Source organism: Sarcophilus harrisii, chromosome 1, assembly GCF_902635505.1.
Source record: "Sarcophilus harrisii chromosome 1, mSarHar1.11, whole genome shotgun sequence".
Taxonomy (NCBI): Eukaryota; Metazoa; Chordata; class Mammalia; order Dasyuromorphia; family Dasyuridae; genus Sarcophilus; species Sarcophilus harrisii.
The window spans coordinates 478905537-478923519 of record NC_045426.1 but is presented as its reverse complement, the minus strand read 5'-3'; the positions used below and the strand labels follow the sequence as shown (position 1 = coordinate 478923519).

General features: G+C 31.4%; 1 protein-coding gene and 1 long non-coding RNA gene across 3 annotated transcripts in view; one reads left to right on the top strand and one right to left on the bottom strand.

The window, feature by feature from the left end:
• LOC116420590 overlaps nucleotides 1–17983 on the top strand; it is a 60230-nt gene that overhangs the window by 10126 nt on the left and 32121 nt on the right. The window contains exon 3 of one of the 2 annotated variants that reach the window (XR_004230957.1): nucleotides 10043–10197. The exons of the other annotated variant lie outside the window; for it this stretch is intronic. This is a non-coding gene — a long non-coding RNA (uncharacterized LOC116420590). Of the gene's footprint in view, nucleotides 1–10042; nucleotides 10198–17983 lie in introns of those variants that run through there. 2 annotated transcript variants of the gene reach the window in all.
• CCDC178 (coiled-coil domain containing 178) overlaps nucleotides 1–17983 on the bottom strand; it is a 610238-nt gene that overhangs the window by 579795 nt on the left and 12460 nt on the right. The window lies entirely within an intron of this gene.

Below are 17983 nucleotides of genomic sequence, written 5' to 3'. Positions count from 1 at the left end.
AATAAGACAACTCATTAAAGAATCTCCCTTTTAAAAAGCCCTCCTGTCCCAGATAGATTTTCAACAGATTTATTTCAAACATTATAAAAATAAATACACTACCGATTCTTTATAATATGAGAAAAATTATATACAATCTATTACCTTTTATGAGCCAAATATACTGTAGATCTTAACTAATAAAGTTAACATTAAAAATGAAATTATTTCCCTAATAAATATAATAGATATGAAAAGTTTAAATAAAATATTAGCTAATTAAATTCAATCATGCATTATATTATGCCACAAATACTATTGATGTAATAAAATGTATAAAAAAGAGACTGTCAAAAATTATTATATCAATAATGAGGGAAGAATCTTTAAATAATTTAATACAGACTAAAAAAGATGAGAAAAGAATATTTTTTCCTTGGAACTCTACAAATGTTAAGAACTAACATAATAAATAATATAGAGATTTAAGAAGCATTATCTCTAAACATATATACAATCTTATTTTTTTTCACATGTACAATTTTGAAAAAATGAGTGCTTTCAACATTTTGATTTAATATTGGAAATCTCAACAATAACAAAACAAGGAAAAGTTATTAAACAGCATTGGAAGTGAAGTCAAATATTACTTTTATAGATAAAGTGTGTGTGTGTGTTCATGCACGCATTTATGTATAATTTTAGTTTCAACAAAAACTTATATGGAGACAATAAGTGAGTTCAGCAAATTTGCAGGATAAAAGAACAGCCCCCCCAAAATTATATGTATTCTATTAACTAGCAATAATGATAAATAAAACATGACAAAGAAACTCCACTTTTAATAATAAAATCCATTTAATATTTAATTAATGTATCTAAAATACATAATATAAGGACAATTATTAAATCATGATAACTGAAAGGACTAAAAATAAATTATTCAATACTTATGCATAAGTAGAATGTGGCAAAAAAATTACAATACAGAATTAATCACCACCATTCAAAATACTGTTATTCATTTAACTGAATAAAATCATAATAAAATCAATATGGAAAAACAAAATGGCAATAAGACCAAATACTGAAGAAAGTACATGTGAAGAAGTATTTATAAGTTCAAAAAGAGAGTGGCTTGATATTAAAAGCTATGATAGAAATAGAAAATAGCAGATTTAGGCTCTTTCTACTGTCCCAAGATTAGAATTACAGAACAATTCCCATTGCACTTTAATGATTTCATGGAAAATAAATTCTAGAAAATCCATGAAATAATAATAAAAATAATGATAAGAGAAAGGGACATTACAAATTGCTATCAATCCAATAGAACTCTTCAGTGATAAGGAACAGAGAAGCTTAGGTATCTCTTCTAAACGGAATAAGAAAACAGTAAAACAAAAGACAAAGAATAACAAAAAAATGTAAACTCAAGGAATCTGGGATTGGGCACAGTAATAGAAAGACAGAAGAGTGGAAACTGGATTAGGAATAGTGTAAGCAAAACAAAAGAGAGAGATGAAGTGCTGACATTAAAAAGAGGAGGTGGAGAACAAGTTAAGGAACACAGAAAAAATATATAAATAGAAACATAGATGAAAGCAGAAATACAGGCATATTTTGCATATATTTATGCAAAGTTGACAACTATAAGCATGAATATAAATGGATTAAATTATCCAAGAAAAAAATTTTTAAAGAAATTAATAAAGCAAAGTCAACAATTTGTTGTATGCTGCTACAAAAAAAAAAAATTAAAGCAAAGGGGACAGAATAAAATTCATTTTGCTTGAGGTGAATCTAAAGAAGCAGGAGTTACATCATCAACTCAGATAAGGCCACAGTAAAAGTGATAAAGCTAAAAGTTTAAAGTCATTATAGAAAATGAAAAAATATTAAAGGCATATTTACTAAATGGTGCATATATGCATAGATGTCTTCTCCAATTAGAATGCATGCTCTTTGAGGGAAGGAACTGTCTTTTTCATATTTGTGTTCTCAGCACCAGGAACGTGGCTGACATATAAAAGATGTCTGGTTGGTTGATTGTTGTCCTTCTTTCTCTAAGAGGACCAAAATGACATCACTGTGTTAAGAGTTGAGTTACAGTGTGCCCAACTGTGGCTGATCAGACCAATACAAGATCAGAATGCTTTGCTGCTAATAATCTACATGGAGATGCCCAATAAATGTTATTGACCAACTGCATTACAGACTGATTTTCCTAAAGTTCAAATCTCACTACATCACCCACTCTTCTATAAACTCTATTGGATCTATATTACCTTCAGCATCAAATATGAAATGCTCTTTTTTCTTTAGTCATTCAGAACCTTCCTTCCTACTTCCATGTTCTTACATTTTACTCGCTTCAATGTACTCTACCATCCAATACGATTAGTTTCCTTACTATTTCTCACATTACACTCCATCTTCTGCTTCTAGGCATTTTCACTAGATATTTTCACTAGTTATTTTATAGACCTCCCCCCATGCCTAAAATTCTATCCTTTTTGTCACCTAGTTTCCCTGGCTCCTTTCTATATTCACCTCAATACTAACTGAGAAAGAGATGATTCTTTCTTATCCCTCTCACTGCTGATGCCTTCCTTTTGAAATTACCTCCAAATTACTTAATGTGTATCTTTTATATACATAGTTGTTTGCATAATATTTCCTCCATTAGAATGTGAACTCCTTAAAACAAAGCATTGTTTTAGCCTTTCATTGTATCTTCTGCAATAGAAATGGATATTAAAGATGATGAAAAATGATGATGAAAATAATGAACCAAAAATTTGGGGATCCAGATAAAGCAAGTCCAAAAAGAAAATGAAAAATTATATAAATTATATAAACAAAATAGAAAAAGAAACTGAGCTTGAAATTTTAAAAGAGAGTAGAAAATAAATCATTGATAACCTTAGAAAAGAAACTCAAAAATAAAAATCAATTTTCTTTTCTTGTTTATTTGTTGTTTGTTTCATTTTGTTTGGGAAAAGAGCAACAGAAAATTGATTTTAAAATGCCAAAGAAGTTAACATATTTTTTGATGAACTAATATATTCAAATCACAACAAATTTGAAAATTTAAAATAAAATGAATAGCTAAAAATAATTAAATACCCAAATTAACAAATCAAATTATTTTATAGGGAAAATTTAGCCTCAGGGACTTCAGTAACTTGGATTTCTAACTGGATTACCTCCTGAGGGTAGGGCTAGGGAACTAAACTGAGCTCAATTATCAGAACTTTCTTTCTGCCTACCTCAGGGAATAATTTTTATCAGTTCTTCAGTTTCTCTCTGCCCACCACACCCATCATTCAGGACCTGATTGGCTTTTTAAGCTTTATAACCTAGCTTTTTTCTACTCTTCTAGTCTTTTCTATATCTTCTCTATTTAATCCAGTGACCAAAGCCCTTTTTTTGTTGTTCCCCCCCTCCCTAATCCCTACTGTTTTGTTTTTGGTTTTTTGTTTTTGTTTGTTTGTTTTAAAATAGTTATTCTATCTTGCTCTCCCTCTTTACCTATGCCTTTTGGCATTAGGTGTCAAATCAAATCCCACTTTCTGTGGGAAAGAAGTCTTTCCCACTTCTCACCTTCCCATCTAATGAATGTAAATTCCCTCATATATTATAGTTTTTCACTTTTCATAAATGAATAATTCTAGAGATCTCAATAAGAGATGATTTCTAAATATTTAGAATTTGCCTCCAACTATCCACTTCAATTAGGCAATATAACAAAGACATAGACAAAAGAATACCTTTACACAAGTCATAAAATGTACTAAAATGCTGACATATTAAATACTGGTCCATGATAATAAACAGAATTGTGAAATGAAAAGGGAAGTTAATAATAAAGTATGTATTGTATTGTACAATAAAATTAACATAGATGTTGCCTCTTCCCCACCTATGACATTTATTTAGCCTTTAACACTGTAGTTTTCTGCACTTTTTTTTTTTATATGAAGGTATCAAGAGATAGCTGGACAATACTCTTTTTTTTTCCCCTCATATATCTGACAATGATAAGCAATATTATTCTCAACTAGTTTTTGAACTTAAAAAAATCTTGAAGTAGTTAGGTCCTCTTTTCTTTCAGAATTCTTTATGTAGAGTCAAAATTAATAGTGTCATTTAATATAAAAAGAGAAGTTTGTACTTCTAGTTTACTCTGTATGTTGCCTTCTTCCTTAGAATGTTTACTCCTTCAGGTCAAGGACTGGTTTTGTCTCATCCCCATTGAGATTAGCGCAGTACCTTGCAAATAAAATAGTAAGCATATAATAAATATTTGTTGACTGAGTTTCTGACTATTCCTTGTAATTCAGCTTCTACCTTCATAATTCTGGTGAAACTGTTTCTATTTAGAAGAAAGGCAACAATAGTGAAAAGAGCTCTTAGTAAGTATTGATAATGTCTCTTTACCCAACTAAATCACAAATTAAATAACAATTTTATTAGATTTTGCAATAAAACTCAGCCCTAATAGTATGACAAAAGGTGGAAATGAATCCCATTTTGACACTTAAAAGAACTTCACAGGAAAATTTGGCTGTTTCTTTCAACTAACTGTTCTAGAAACATTCAGAAAAAAATGGTCAATCTCTTAAAAAGCTCGTTTCTGGACAAAACCTAGCATCCATGTGAAATAGTACAGATTAAAATCAAGAAAAAGACAAATCATTTTTGAACATCACTTAGCTACTGCACAGATCTACAATAATTTCAATTAGCTCTCTTTCAAATATCCCCCTTTGAATCATAATCTTTTTTGTGTGTGTCCCTTAGTTCATTTCTGTATTTCACCCAATAGGCTAGAATTAAGATGCATTAAATGTTACATTTCATGGTTTCATGAAAATGGCAAGCCCATCTTCAAGAAAATTAACTTACAGCTTCCTCATACAAATCAAATTAAAACTATAAGGGGAGTTTTCTGCACTCCTGTATATTCTTATGAATAAAGATGCTTCTCTCATAAATCATTCAGCATTCATATGAATAATAAGGTTATCCTTTCCAATTCTGGTAATTACTTGAGGCAAAAAAAAAAAAAAAAAGAATTAAAAGTAACTCAAACCAACTTTCATAATGTGAATTATTTCAAAGGTCCCTTGCTACATTTTTACTTAATATAGGAATCAACAATATGAATTTTTGTTATTGGGCAGCAGAAAGGCTAGAATTTTTAAAAATATGTAAATAATTTTAAATTTTCATATTCAAGAGGGCTTTTGAGCCTCAAATTTATTACAATAAATCCTATTAGCAAAACCTAGTTTTCCAAATTTACCATAGGAAAATCATCTTGTTAATTTTTAAAATTCTGTTTAGCTCAGCAAAATATGATTCATACTACATTAATTCTACTCCTGAGAATAAGTGAATTTTAAGAAATATTTATTAAACATCAACTATATTTTTTATACCTTGGAGAATTTAAAACAAGCATATGATAAAGGGTATCTTCAAGAGCTTGCAATTTTATTGGGAGAAGGGACATATGAAATAAAGACTAGGAGGCAAAATATAAGTAAAATCAGTTGCATGAAAAACAAGTATCACTTGAATGTAGTCATGAATGAGAACCATTAAAATGTTACTGGGAAGAGTTGGGAAAATCTTTATAGGGAAGGGACTCAGGCATTGAAGGATACCTAATGTATTTACATAGGTATTGATATAACGTAGACAAAGGACATGGAGGGCACACTAAATAACTATGGAAAACAATTACTTAATGGTGTAATTTGCAGTTTATATATGACAACTATTAACATTTACACAATCCTTTATCCTATTTGACCCTTCAAACAAACTTGTAAGGTACTACAATATTTTTATCTTCCTTAAACTGAAAAAAAAAAAAGTCTCTTCTTACCCATGATAACACTACTATGAAATGTCAGAGGTAAGATTTGAATCAAAAACTCTCCTGATTCATTTCCATCACTCTTTCCCATATTATTACCTCATATGAGAAAGAAAATCATTCTAGATCACTATTAAAAAATATAACAGGGTACTGATTTATCCTAAACTACTTACTGCCACAGAAGACCATTTCTCCTTAAAAACTAATATTCTCTCCAAAATGCTATGTGGCTATAAAGCATGGGACACCATAGTTTTAGATGGTTCAAGTGACCAAACAGAAAATAGAAAGAACCATGGAGAGTATTTGACATATCATTAATGTTGAGTGACACATTCAATTTAAAATAAAAAAAAATATTATAAAGAGCAGAAATGATTTCAAACCCTCTGACTCTCCATATTACACCTATTCAGATTGACAAAAATGACAAAAAAATTAAATGGGAGGAGGAATAACAATTATTGCAGAGATTATGAGAAAACAAGTCCTCAAATATAATCAATTTACATATAAAATGGTTTAATTATTACGGAATTATTTGAAATTATACCAAAAGGTCATTGCTTATTGTGACAAGGAATTTATTGATTGGTGATCAGATTTCACCTTTGACTTTAGCTATGTTGCTTTGCACTCATATTTTGTACATATTTTGTTAGAACATCCCAAAGCTTATTCTCCCCTGAAAGTCTTTAAAAAACTAGGTCATCACCATCCTATGTTATCTTTGTAGCAGGACTTTAGCAGAAGATGTATAGTATAGCTAAAGTATATTAGGTATGTGAACTTCAGAACTCTGTGGTCTATCTTGATTAAGGAATAAAGATTACCAAATATCTCTGTTGATGGAGAAAGTACTGACACTTCAATGAAATCACAGAAATTTTGAACTAGTAAAGTAAAATAAATCTCCCCAGTGACATGATTTCTAATGGAATTGCAACTGGAACTACCAGGAACAATAATGATAGTTAATACTGTATATTGTTTTAAGGTTTACAAAATATTTTACATATAATATCCCATTTAATTCTTACAATATGCTGAAAGTTAGGTATTATTATTATCATCCCCATTTTACAGAAACTGAAGAAGACAGAAGCCAGCTGATTTACCCTGGTTCAAATAGCTAGTAAATGTTCAAATTCCTAGTCAGATTTTTCTGATTCCAAGTTTATTGTTCTATCCATTTAGCCAACTAACTGCTTTTACCCTTTCCTTCCCTCCATGCTCCTCTTCAAAGATAGTAATTCTTCTCAAAATTGTCAATGGAATTCTCCCTCTAAACATTCCATAACAAGGGGTACCTACTAAGGCAGAGGGCTCTCAGGGAAAATGTTTAGAAAAGACCTTCAGTAACATTTAAAGAAAAATGCTATTCTAGTGCTCCAGAGGAGCAGAAAAGGTAGGGGGTAAAATGGGTAAGTGTTGTTTCATCTTTCCCATTGAGAATGCTTATGAGTAAAGTAGGAAAGGTTGAGGAGATCAATAGTAGTTTCATTCCCCTAATTAGTCACAGCAACTGAATCTATGTTAGTACCTGTGAACATCAAAAAAGAATGTAAAAGCAGGGGACATTGGTCATAACAAGTATGGCTAAAGCTATTTTTACATATGATAAAGGTTTCACTTGTAAATGTAAATATATTACTGACTGTGGAAAAAAAAGTCTTAGCACTATTGCTCATAATGGGCATGACCCTGTTATGGAAGGATATATCAAGGAGAAACAAGCACTTTTAGAATATACCAAGTGAGAAAAATGTTGTGTAGTCCCAGTGATAGACTAAGCTTATATTACAAAAAACAGACTATACTAACTAATATATAATATTTTTTCAGTAGCTTGCATAAATGCATGCTCAATTTTAAAAATGATATAAGGTTGGAAAGGAAAGCTAAAAAACATAGATGAAAGGATCCAAAAAGATCCTGACAGAATAAATATTAGTTGGAACTGAAATTCAATAGAAATAAATGTAAACTCTTGAATTTTTTTAATCAGATTGACAAACAAAAGGCTGATTAGATATCAATTTGTCTGAATAAAAAAAAAAAAAAAAGAGATCTGAACAATATGAATTACAAGGATTATCTGAAAGCCAAAATAACTAATGCAATCTTGGATTCAATTGAGACATTGCTTCCAGCAATAAAGAAGTTGTAGTTGCTTTATTTTGCACCCTTATTAGACCACAACTGTAGGACAATGTTATATATATATATATATATATATATATATATATATATATATATATATATATATCACTACTACTACACCTGTGCCCCAAAGAGACCAAAGGTAGAGGGAAAAAGTCCTAGATATTCAAAAGCTGTTTCAAGCAGCTTGGTTGTGGTGGTTGTGGTATTGGCCAAAAAAACCCCAAAAATAAAAAAATAAAAAATAAAACTGGAAACTAAGGGAGTGCCCATCAATGCACAATACTAAATAAATTATGATATATAAATATAATAGAATACTATGGTGCTATTAAAAATATGGTAAAAGAGATTTCAAAAAAACATGGAAATCCTTATATGAACTGTTCAGAGTAAAATAAATAGAAACAGATGACAGATTTCTTATTTAATATCACTATTGTGACAGGTGAGAGGGCGAAAAATTATGAGTATGATAATTTAATTTTCTTGGGTTTTTTCCTGTTAATTTTTTTTGGGGGGACAAAGGAATACTTGTAGGAAAGGGAAAAGAAATGCATTTATAAATGAATATTATGTGAAAACAAAATGTATCGATAAAAAAGTTAGAAATGAAAAAAAAGGACTGATAAATTGAAGGGTTTTAAATTCATATCTTAAGAAGATTAATAGAAGAAATTGAGGATATTCATTTTGTAGAGTAGAAATCTCAAAGGAAATAGGAGACTTGTTTTCAAGTATCTGTAAAGCATAAGTGAAAAAGAATTAAGATTTGTTCTGCTAGAACCAAGGACAGTAGGAGGAAGTTACAAAGGGACAAATTTAGATTTGATGTAAGGGAAAATGCCCTAACAATTAGACTGTTTAAAAATTGAAAGGGCTGCCTTAAAAAGTGATAGACTGTTCTTTGTTGGAAAGCTTTAAGCAGATAATAGATGATTCTGATGGATAGTATTACTTTTCAGTGTGAGTTGGACAAGAGGGCCACTGACCTTAACTATTCAGGGATTGGGCAGAGAACAGAGAGGATCATCATCAATATATCTGACAACAAAAAGTGAATTTTTTGACCAAGGCAGCTCATGACACAAAGAAAAAAACAAAATGGACCCACCTTCTTATCTGATCTCTATTTCTAAAAGGAAGCTAGAAAAGTGGTGGGAAAGGAGACAAATGATTCTGAAAATCACACAGTTTTCTATAAATAGTAATGAAATGTTGGTGCTCTAAGTATGAGATCTCTGTTCAATAATTAATAATTAAATATACTCTGTGAGAAAATGATCCATATTAATATTGACACTCATTTCTATTTTTAAAAAAATAATTCGAACTGTAAATATAAATGGATTTTTCCTTACAATTGATTTTTTTTAAATGCATACATCTAAAATCATCAGCAAGCATTATTTGTAATGGGGATAAACAAAAAGGCTTCCCAGTAAAATCAGGTATGAAATCTAAGGATAGTCACTGTCACTATATTATTCAAGATTGTATTGGAAATCCTAACAAGAGCAATAAGAAAAAGAAGAAAAAAAAAAGAAATCAGAATAGGGAACAAGATAATTCTTGTCATTCTTGCTGTGAATAAAATCAAACATGTATGTGTGGCTGAGAGGAGGGGTAGTGTTAGTGGCATTTTATACACACACACACACACACACATCCAATAGAATGTAAGCTACTTAGAATGCGCACTAGTTTTGCTTTTATCTTTGTATTTCCAGTGTTTAATAGAATGTCTTATATACAGTAATCATTTAATTAATGGATTAAGTAGTAATGCATTGAATTAAACTGAACAAGTTGCAAATGAATGAAAAGATGACTTTAAAGTTATTTTCAAAGAGACAAGTCTAGGAATAAGCATGGCTGGTTTCATTGTAGCCAAAGGCAAAAAGAAATATCATTACATTGGAAACTGGAGCATCTCACTTTACAGTGACCATTAGCAAAAACAACCACCCTGAAGAAAATGAATATATGTGTCAATATCTTTTGCAGAGAAGGAAGGAAACATAGAGAAGAAAAAAGAAGAGGGAGAGAGGCAGAGACAGAGTAGAGGAAGAAAGGGAAGGAGAAGGAAAGAAAATGTATGATGAACATGATATGTTCAACACTATTGTAGATATCTGAGTCTTGGTGACTTTAAGTAAAAATGTTTTGGAAAATATGGTTCAAATTTAAGAAATAAATTCTCTTATTTTTTCAAGAAAAATTAAAACACCCTGGACATGCTATGTACCAAACATTATTATGAAAAATGAAATTGACTTTGTCATGAAAGGAAATGATTGGTTATCAATAGGAGTCATTTCTGAATCAACTGTTTATAACACTCAGACCAACAACTTAGCAGAACAAAGGTTAAAAAAAAAAAAAAGGACAAAACTAGATGGAAAAATTGAGAAGAATAAAAATATACAACATACAATCAAACTAGACTTTTCTATTTCAAGATAATTCTAAATATCAGGGATTTTTTTTCTTATTCTCGAATAATTAAAAATATCTGCATTTTTATTGATTTGAATATTCCACCCATTGAGGCAGATTACAACTCAGCCATGCCTGCCCATCCGATTTACTTCTTGTACAGGGACTCCCACAGATTCATCACAGGGGGACCATTTAATATACTGTGGGACTTCTTTTTCTTCTGATACTAAAACAATACTAGTGCAAATACTTGAGTTATCTACCTTAGCCTTGCCTTATAACTAGTTCATCTCCTTTTGCATTCTCATATTTCCCAGAGGAAATCCTTTATTCCAACTTTTTTCTAAGTCTCTCTTTCTCTCTCGCTCTCTCTCCCCCTCTCTCTCTGTCTCACATACACACACACACACACACACACACACACACACACACACAAAGAATACTGGTCTGGAGTCAGGAAACCTGAATTTATATCAGGTCTCAGACACTACTAGCTGTGTGACATCAGGCAAACCACTTAACCTCTCACATTCAGCTTCCCTATCTGTAAAACAGGTATATTAATAACACCTATCTATTTCACAGGGCTGTTGTGAAGCTTAAATGAGCTAATATTTGTATAGCATTTATCACAGCAGGTGGCACATAATGACTTAATAAATGCTTGCTTCCTTTACCTTCCATATGTTTTGCAGTATACTCAGACACATCCATCACATCTTCATTGCCCTCTATGTGATACTTATTCTTATTCCCTTAAAGGTTACTGTACTCCACAACTTAGAGACATACAACAACACAGGTATTAAACTAGTATTAAAAAGGGGTGTTTTGCTTCAGGGAAAATTGGGGATTATTAAAGGAACTTTGCAAATTTCTGAAAACATGCCAGCCAAATTTCCTGCTCATACCTAAATATGGGCTCAACTTATTATGCATTTATTATATATGCATATATTATGCAATTAAAAGTTTCATATATACATAATATGTGTATATTATGTATGTATACATAATATATATATAAAATATATAAATATATGCATATCTACAGATAGTTCATGTATATAAATGTGTATCTTTGTGTGTGTGTATATATATATATATATATATATACACAAGTATATGCAAGCAAACATAAATATAAATCAATACATATACTCTATATGTTACACATATAAGTGCCTGCTATTTTCTTGGGTGAATGGTTAGGAAAAATTCTTCTAAATGGTTAAAGATCTTTTCCATATAGCTCTATAATAGTCTGAAAATTGATACAAAAATCATAAGGTCATTTGAACAAAGGAACATCTTGTAAAACCTCATCATTCAAACAGCCAATAATAATTTAAGTGCCTAGTATATCTCTTGATGTTAAAAAAAATTTGAATCAATTTCTTATATGTTTGGGTATTAGATTGTTATTGATATTTGATATATTTTCTATCTCTACTATTTTTCTTCTATTGATGCTTTTACTGATTTGGTAAAATAGTTTAAAATTTAGTAATGGATGCTTTAATCTTTTCTTTTGCACTTTTACTCATTTATTTTCCTTGTTTCCTTGAGACTCCAGACCATTTCTCATCTACATGATGTTGGTTATTATATTCTCCCATTTTATAAAATAGCCCTTTCAATAACTGAAATGGTATAGTACTAAATGTATTAATATAGGTAGTGCCATGCCATCACCTCACCAATAATTTAATTGGTATTTTCTTACTATCTTTCTACTTATCTTGGATTTCAATTCCCTATAACTCTTTTTTTATACTATCCTTTTTTAATCCAAAGATTAACCTCCTTGGTAAAGATAAATAAAGGATAAATAAGAGCTGAATAATTCTGCCTTGCTCCCCACTCCCATACAGTAGGAAATTAGCTCCTTAAGGGAAGGGATTATTCTGTTTTTCTCTTTGTATTCTTAATACTTAGCATAGTATTTATCACATAACAGGTCATTTATATCATTTATTGAAATTAATTCAGTTGGAAATGTTATAGGAAGCATAATTGATTGATAATGCAAAATAAAGAATTTATGTAAACAAGTAACATTCTTTAAAAAAAAAAAAAGCAAATTGGGAAAATATAAGGCATCTGATCAAGGTCTTGAAGTAAAGTAAAAAAAGAAAAAGAAATAAGTGAAAAGGAAGAGCATTCCAAGCAAAAAGAACATTAGAGTTATCAGCATTCTGCTCTAACATAGGTGGTTTAGCTAACCTCACAATTGCTCTCTTCTCCCAAGCTCCTTCATTTATATTAGGTGACTTCTACATGCTTATTAACACTCTTTTGGATATTTTAATCATCCAGTTCTTCTACCATCTCACTTCCCAAAACCTATTCTTCCACTCCACCTCAAGTATACACAAAGTAGGTAATACCCTAATCTTGCCATCACTCACTAATACTCTACATCCATGTTCAAGAATTCCAAAGTTCCAAAGTTCCATTATCTCACCCTAATCTGCTGGCTTTCCCTTTCTTCCCCTACCTTCTAATACTTAACCATACTCTTCATCCACACTAATTGTGGACCTCTAATTACATGTCCCCTTAGTTCTCTCCCAGACCATCTCTTCCTCACTTACCATTCTATCCTCTTTTCCTTATCTTGAAAGTTTGGTTAACCAATTCAACCCTACATGTTTTCTTTTGAATCCTTAGCCATTATGTCACCAATTTTACCCTGCCATGTCTTAGCCTTGGATGGTTCTCAACATTCACCACCTTCATTCTTTCAAATATGCTGCTGAACAAAAGTGGAAAAAATCATGTAACTGTTCTGATTGAGTACATCACAAATTTATGTTACATAATCTCAGCCTCATGGCTGCTAGGCAATCTCACTATGCCTCCCTTATCAGTTTTCTTTTCAATCTTCCACAGTGGCTCATCATTGTCTTCATTCCTCAAGCTTCCCAAGATTCCCCCTAATCTCATCAATTTTGTCTCATATTTTACAGAGAAAATAAAGCCATTCAGTGTGATCTACCTCTTCTACTCTCTTCCTCATTTCAAATCACTCAAGTACTTTCTGCCGTAATCTTTCTTTCAATATTGTCTCACATGATAAAGGGGTCTTAATCCTTACCAAGGCTAATTCTGCTATCTTTTCAAGAAATTCCATTCTATCCCATCTCTTTCAACAGATGGCTCCCTCTGTCTTCCTCACATTATCACTTTTCTTCAATCTCTCTCTCTTTTTTAATTTTTTTTTTTTTGGCACCTTCCTTTCCTACAATAAAAATACAAAAAAAAAAAATAATAAAGACTTCAACATCCTCAAAAACTTCACTTGATCCCTCATCCCTAATCATTATCATGTCCTATTTTTCCTGCCTACTTGAAAAGACTTTCTACAATTGACTCCTCTACTGTCTCTCTTTTCACCCCCTTGCAATCCAGCTTCCATCTTCATAATCCTCCCCAAATGAATCTCTCCAAAGTTACTCTCTAAATTCCCAAATCCAATGTTTTTCCTCAATCATCACTTTTCTTGACTTCTCATATTGTTTGTCACCCTCTTCTCCTCAATACTCTCTTCTCTCTAGATTTTCAGAATATCACTCCTTCCTGATTCTCCTTCTATCAGACTTCTTTCACTCAGTGTCCTTTGCTGGATTGTAAATGAAATTATGTAGGTGTCCCAAAAGGTGATGGTCTAGTTTTTCTTCTCTCAGTATACTATTTCATTTGAGAATATAAAGCACAATAGTAATCATAATGACCATTACAAACATTTCTATGGAGTCTACTATGTAGTAAGCACTGGACTTTAGAAATATTATTTCATTTGACCTTCACAAAACTCCTGAGAAATAGGTGCTATTATTATCATCCTCACTTGACAGATGATGAAACTAAGTCAAACAGAATTTAAGTGATTTATCTAGGGTCATTCAGCTAGTACATACCTGGATTAGATTTGAACTCGTCTTTCTGTCTTCAAACCGAGTACCATCCACTGCTGTCCCAACAGATTTAATGGATTTAATTACTATTTCTATGCTGATGATTCTTAAATTTCTTTTTCCTGATCCAATCTTTCTGCTGACCTCCAATCTCATATCTTCAAGTGCCTTTCAGACATCTTGAATTTGATAAACCATTCTGCTCCTTTTAACTTTCTTATTAGTGTAGAGAGAACTGTATCCTCTCAAACCCTCAGGTTAGCAACCCTAATTGTCATCCTTGACTCCTCATTATCTCTTATCCACCATGTCCAATCTGTTGTCAAAGTCAATTTCACTTTTATAGCAACCCTCAAATACACTTCCTTCTCTCCTGGATACTACCACCATTTTCATGCACTTTTAATTATTGCAATATCCTACAGGTAGATCTGCTTGCCTCTTCTACTCTCTTCCTCATTTCAAATCACTCAAGTACTTTCTGCCATAATCAACTTTACATATGATATAGGCTTCACTTGTAAATTAAAATTTTGCAGTAGGGAACAACATGTATAAATGTAAATATATTACAATTTATATTCTACTCCAAGCCATCCTCCATTCAGCCACCAAATTAATTTTTAAGGCACAGGTCTTGTTATGTAACCCATCCATTCCTGACTCAAAAAACTCTAGAGCCTCCAAAGTAAAAAAAAATATACTGTTTGGCATTCAAAGCCCTTTGAAACATAGCTTCCTCCTACCTTTGTAATCTCCTAACATCTTATCACCCCCCAAAAAAATATTTTTCAGTCCAGTAACACTAGCCTCCTTGCTGTTTCATGAACAAGACATCCCATCTCTTGGTTCTGGGAATTTCCTCTGGCTGTCCTCCATGTCTGAAATATTCTCCTTTCTCATCTCCACCTACTGTCTTCCTTGACTTCCTTTAAGTTCCAGCTAAAATCTTCTTTTCTACAAGAAACTCTTCCCATTGTTTCTTACAACTAGTTTCTTCCTTCTTTTAATTATTTCCTGTATATAGATTGTTTATACATGTTTCTTTGCTTATTTACCCCATTAGATTATTAAAATTCCTTGAGAGCTGGGATTGATTTTTTTTTGTTTTTTTGCTTATATATCCCCATCAGTGCATGACTAATATGTAAAGTAATAAATGTTTATTAACTATGTACCATGCCCTATCTTTTTTGGGGGCTTGGGTCTTCCTGTTATCTTGTCCTAGGCTCAACATCATTCTTGCTTCCTCCTGTTTGTTTCCACTGTAAGTCATTAATGAAATACTTCTGGTCAGCCAACATCTTATCTACCTATATCAAGTTTCATAGATATCTTCCCAAAAAACTTTCCAATTGGTGACCAAACTAACCAAGTAGTCAAAAAATTACCTCTGACACTGTTAATAAACTTAATTTAGATTTTCATTATTTACAAGGTAAAAAATAAGTAATCTATTTCAAGACATGTTACACCACTTAAACTTCATTTCTGTCATTCTTCTTTCCATGGTAATAATTAATCTTAATCTCTAAGTAGCTTATTATGAATTTCCTTCACACAGCTAATCAATTTCATCTTTCATCTAAGCTTTAAATGATAATAGATTTTCTGAGAGGAATCCTGAGTTTTCCCACAATGGCTATTTCTGAAATTCCTTTACTCAGATTTTTCCTGGGGCAGGATAACAGCTGTCCTGATTTTTCTACTCTAATATAAAGGAAGGAATCTCTAGCTCTTAGCATGAAGTCTCCAGAGTATATCAGGTTTTGATTCATCAAAGTCTTCAAAATGGTCTCTCCAAGAATGGTATCTCCTCAATTAATATAAAACACATGTTGTTAAACAAGAAAAGTCTCTGCTTCATCTGAGTAACTAAGGTACAATTTAATAAAACCTGAAAGATTAACTCTCTGTATAATATGACCTACACTCAAGGTTGTTTCTTCTCTCCAGAGGTCTTCAAATTCTAAAGGGAAGGGACAGAATCCAGAGTTTGCACTAATCAAATAACTGAATGATCCTTCAGCATTGCTTCTTTCAAGTTATTTTAATTGAAGCTTTTCAAATTTCTAAGAAAAATGAGCCAGAAAACACCAAAATAAAATAAAAAGCCATAAGACCAAAACTGTATGTATCTTTGCTCTCTAACTAGCATTGCAAGTTATAAATTGAGAGGACTTAATTTGAGACATTAGTTTCACATTACTATATTTCACTTTCAAGGGTTGTGCCTAGAGCAGCTTCTCATTCCACTACTGGCTTGCAATCTAATAAAAATCTTTCGTAAAGGGGGAGGGAAAACGTAGTTCTCTACAAGTGCTCTCTCTTGTTTAAATTAAAAAAAAATCAAAACTGAATCTTGTGGAATACCTTTTAAAATATTTTAAGGAAATGGAAGAACCATTTCCATTTATCTTTATTGTCAGATGGGCAGACAGCTTATAAATTAACACCAGGACAATCAATTAACTTCCTATTTTTTTTTAAATGGGCAATTCTATCCACTGAATGAATATGAAAATTTAAATTCAAATCAAATTTCATTTATCAGCATGACACATGGAAATAGCTAAATTACCCTAGAAAACCAAATGTCCCACTTCTCCTCAGCAATTATTATTCTTTGATTTTTATTAGAAAACTACCAGAAGTCAAAAATAATGTTTAAAGTATTCAATGAGACAAATCAGTGCTTAAGAAAATGGGACAAATAGTGTAAAAAATGTGTAGCTATCTAGAGAATAAGAAAATCAAGAATAATAAGCATTAGGAATTTATTATTTTAAAAAATCATGCCAAGAGCTTTTGATACATTTTCTATGGAAATGATCAAATTAGGGGATGAAAGCACCACATCATAAACTATGTACTTGGCCTCTTCTGGTATCATTTTGTACATGATCTCATGACAAGCTACTTGAGAAACTCATTTAAATTAGCTTGCCTATGAAGAGTATCATACTGATAAAAGCTGGCTGAAACAATGAAAAACAGCAAGTTGTACAAATTGACATTGTACATAGTTTGATGGAAGTGTAGAGATCATGCCAGAGGGATATTAGATCAGGTCATCTTCAACATCATTATTACATTCTAAAAGAAATGAAGAAATTTGAAAATGATACTAAATTAGAATGACATACAGAGCAGCTGCCACAGAAAATACAAAAATAAATTAAGTGAATCTGAATAGGTTATGGAAATAGGAGGAAGTGCAAGATGACATTAAATTTAGAAAAGTGCAAATGAATAGAGATTTTAAAACTGAAATTCCAGCCAAGTACTGTCATCAGGTAAAATAATCCCAGAATTGTCTTTTCAAGCAAAATCAGAAAGTAACTGTTTTAATGTTTATATAAATTGAGGGCAATAAAATTGCCATTTTGTATATCACTTTAAAAATGATCATACCACAGATGGAAAGGTGATAATACCTCTTTAAATTTAACTTCATTCCACAAATACTTATTAAGCAACTATTATATTCAAAGCAACATGACAATGGATAGGGAGCTGATCTTGGACTCAGAAAGAGTTCTGACATAAGGTAAATTACAATACCTCTCAATCCGTAGATAATTCT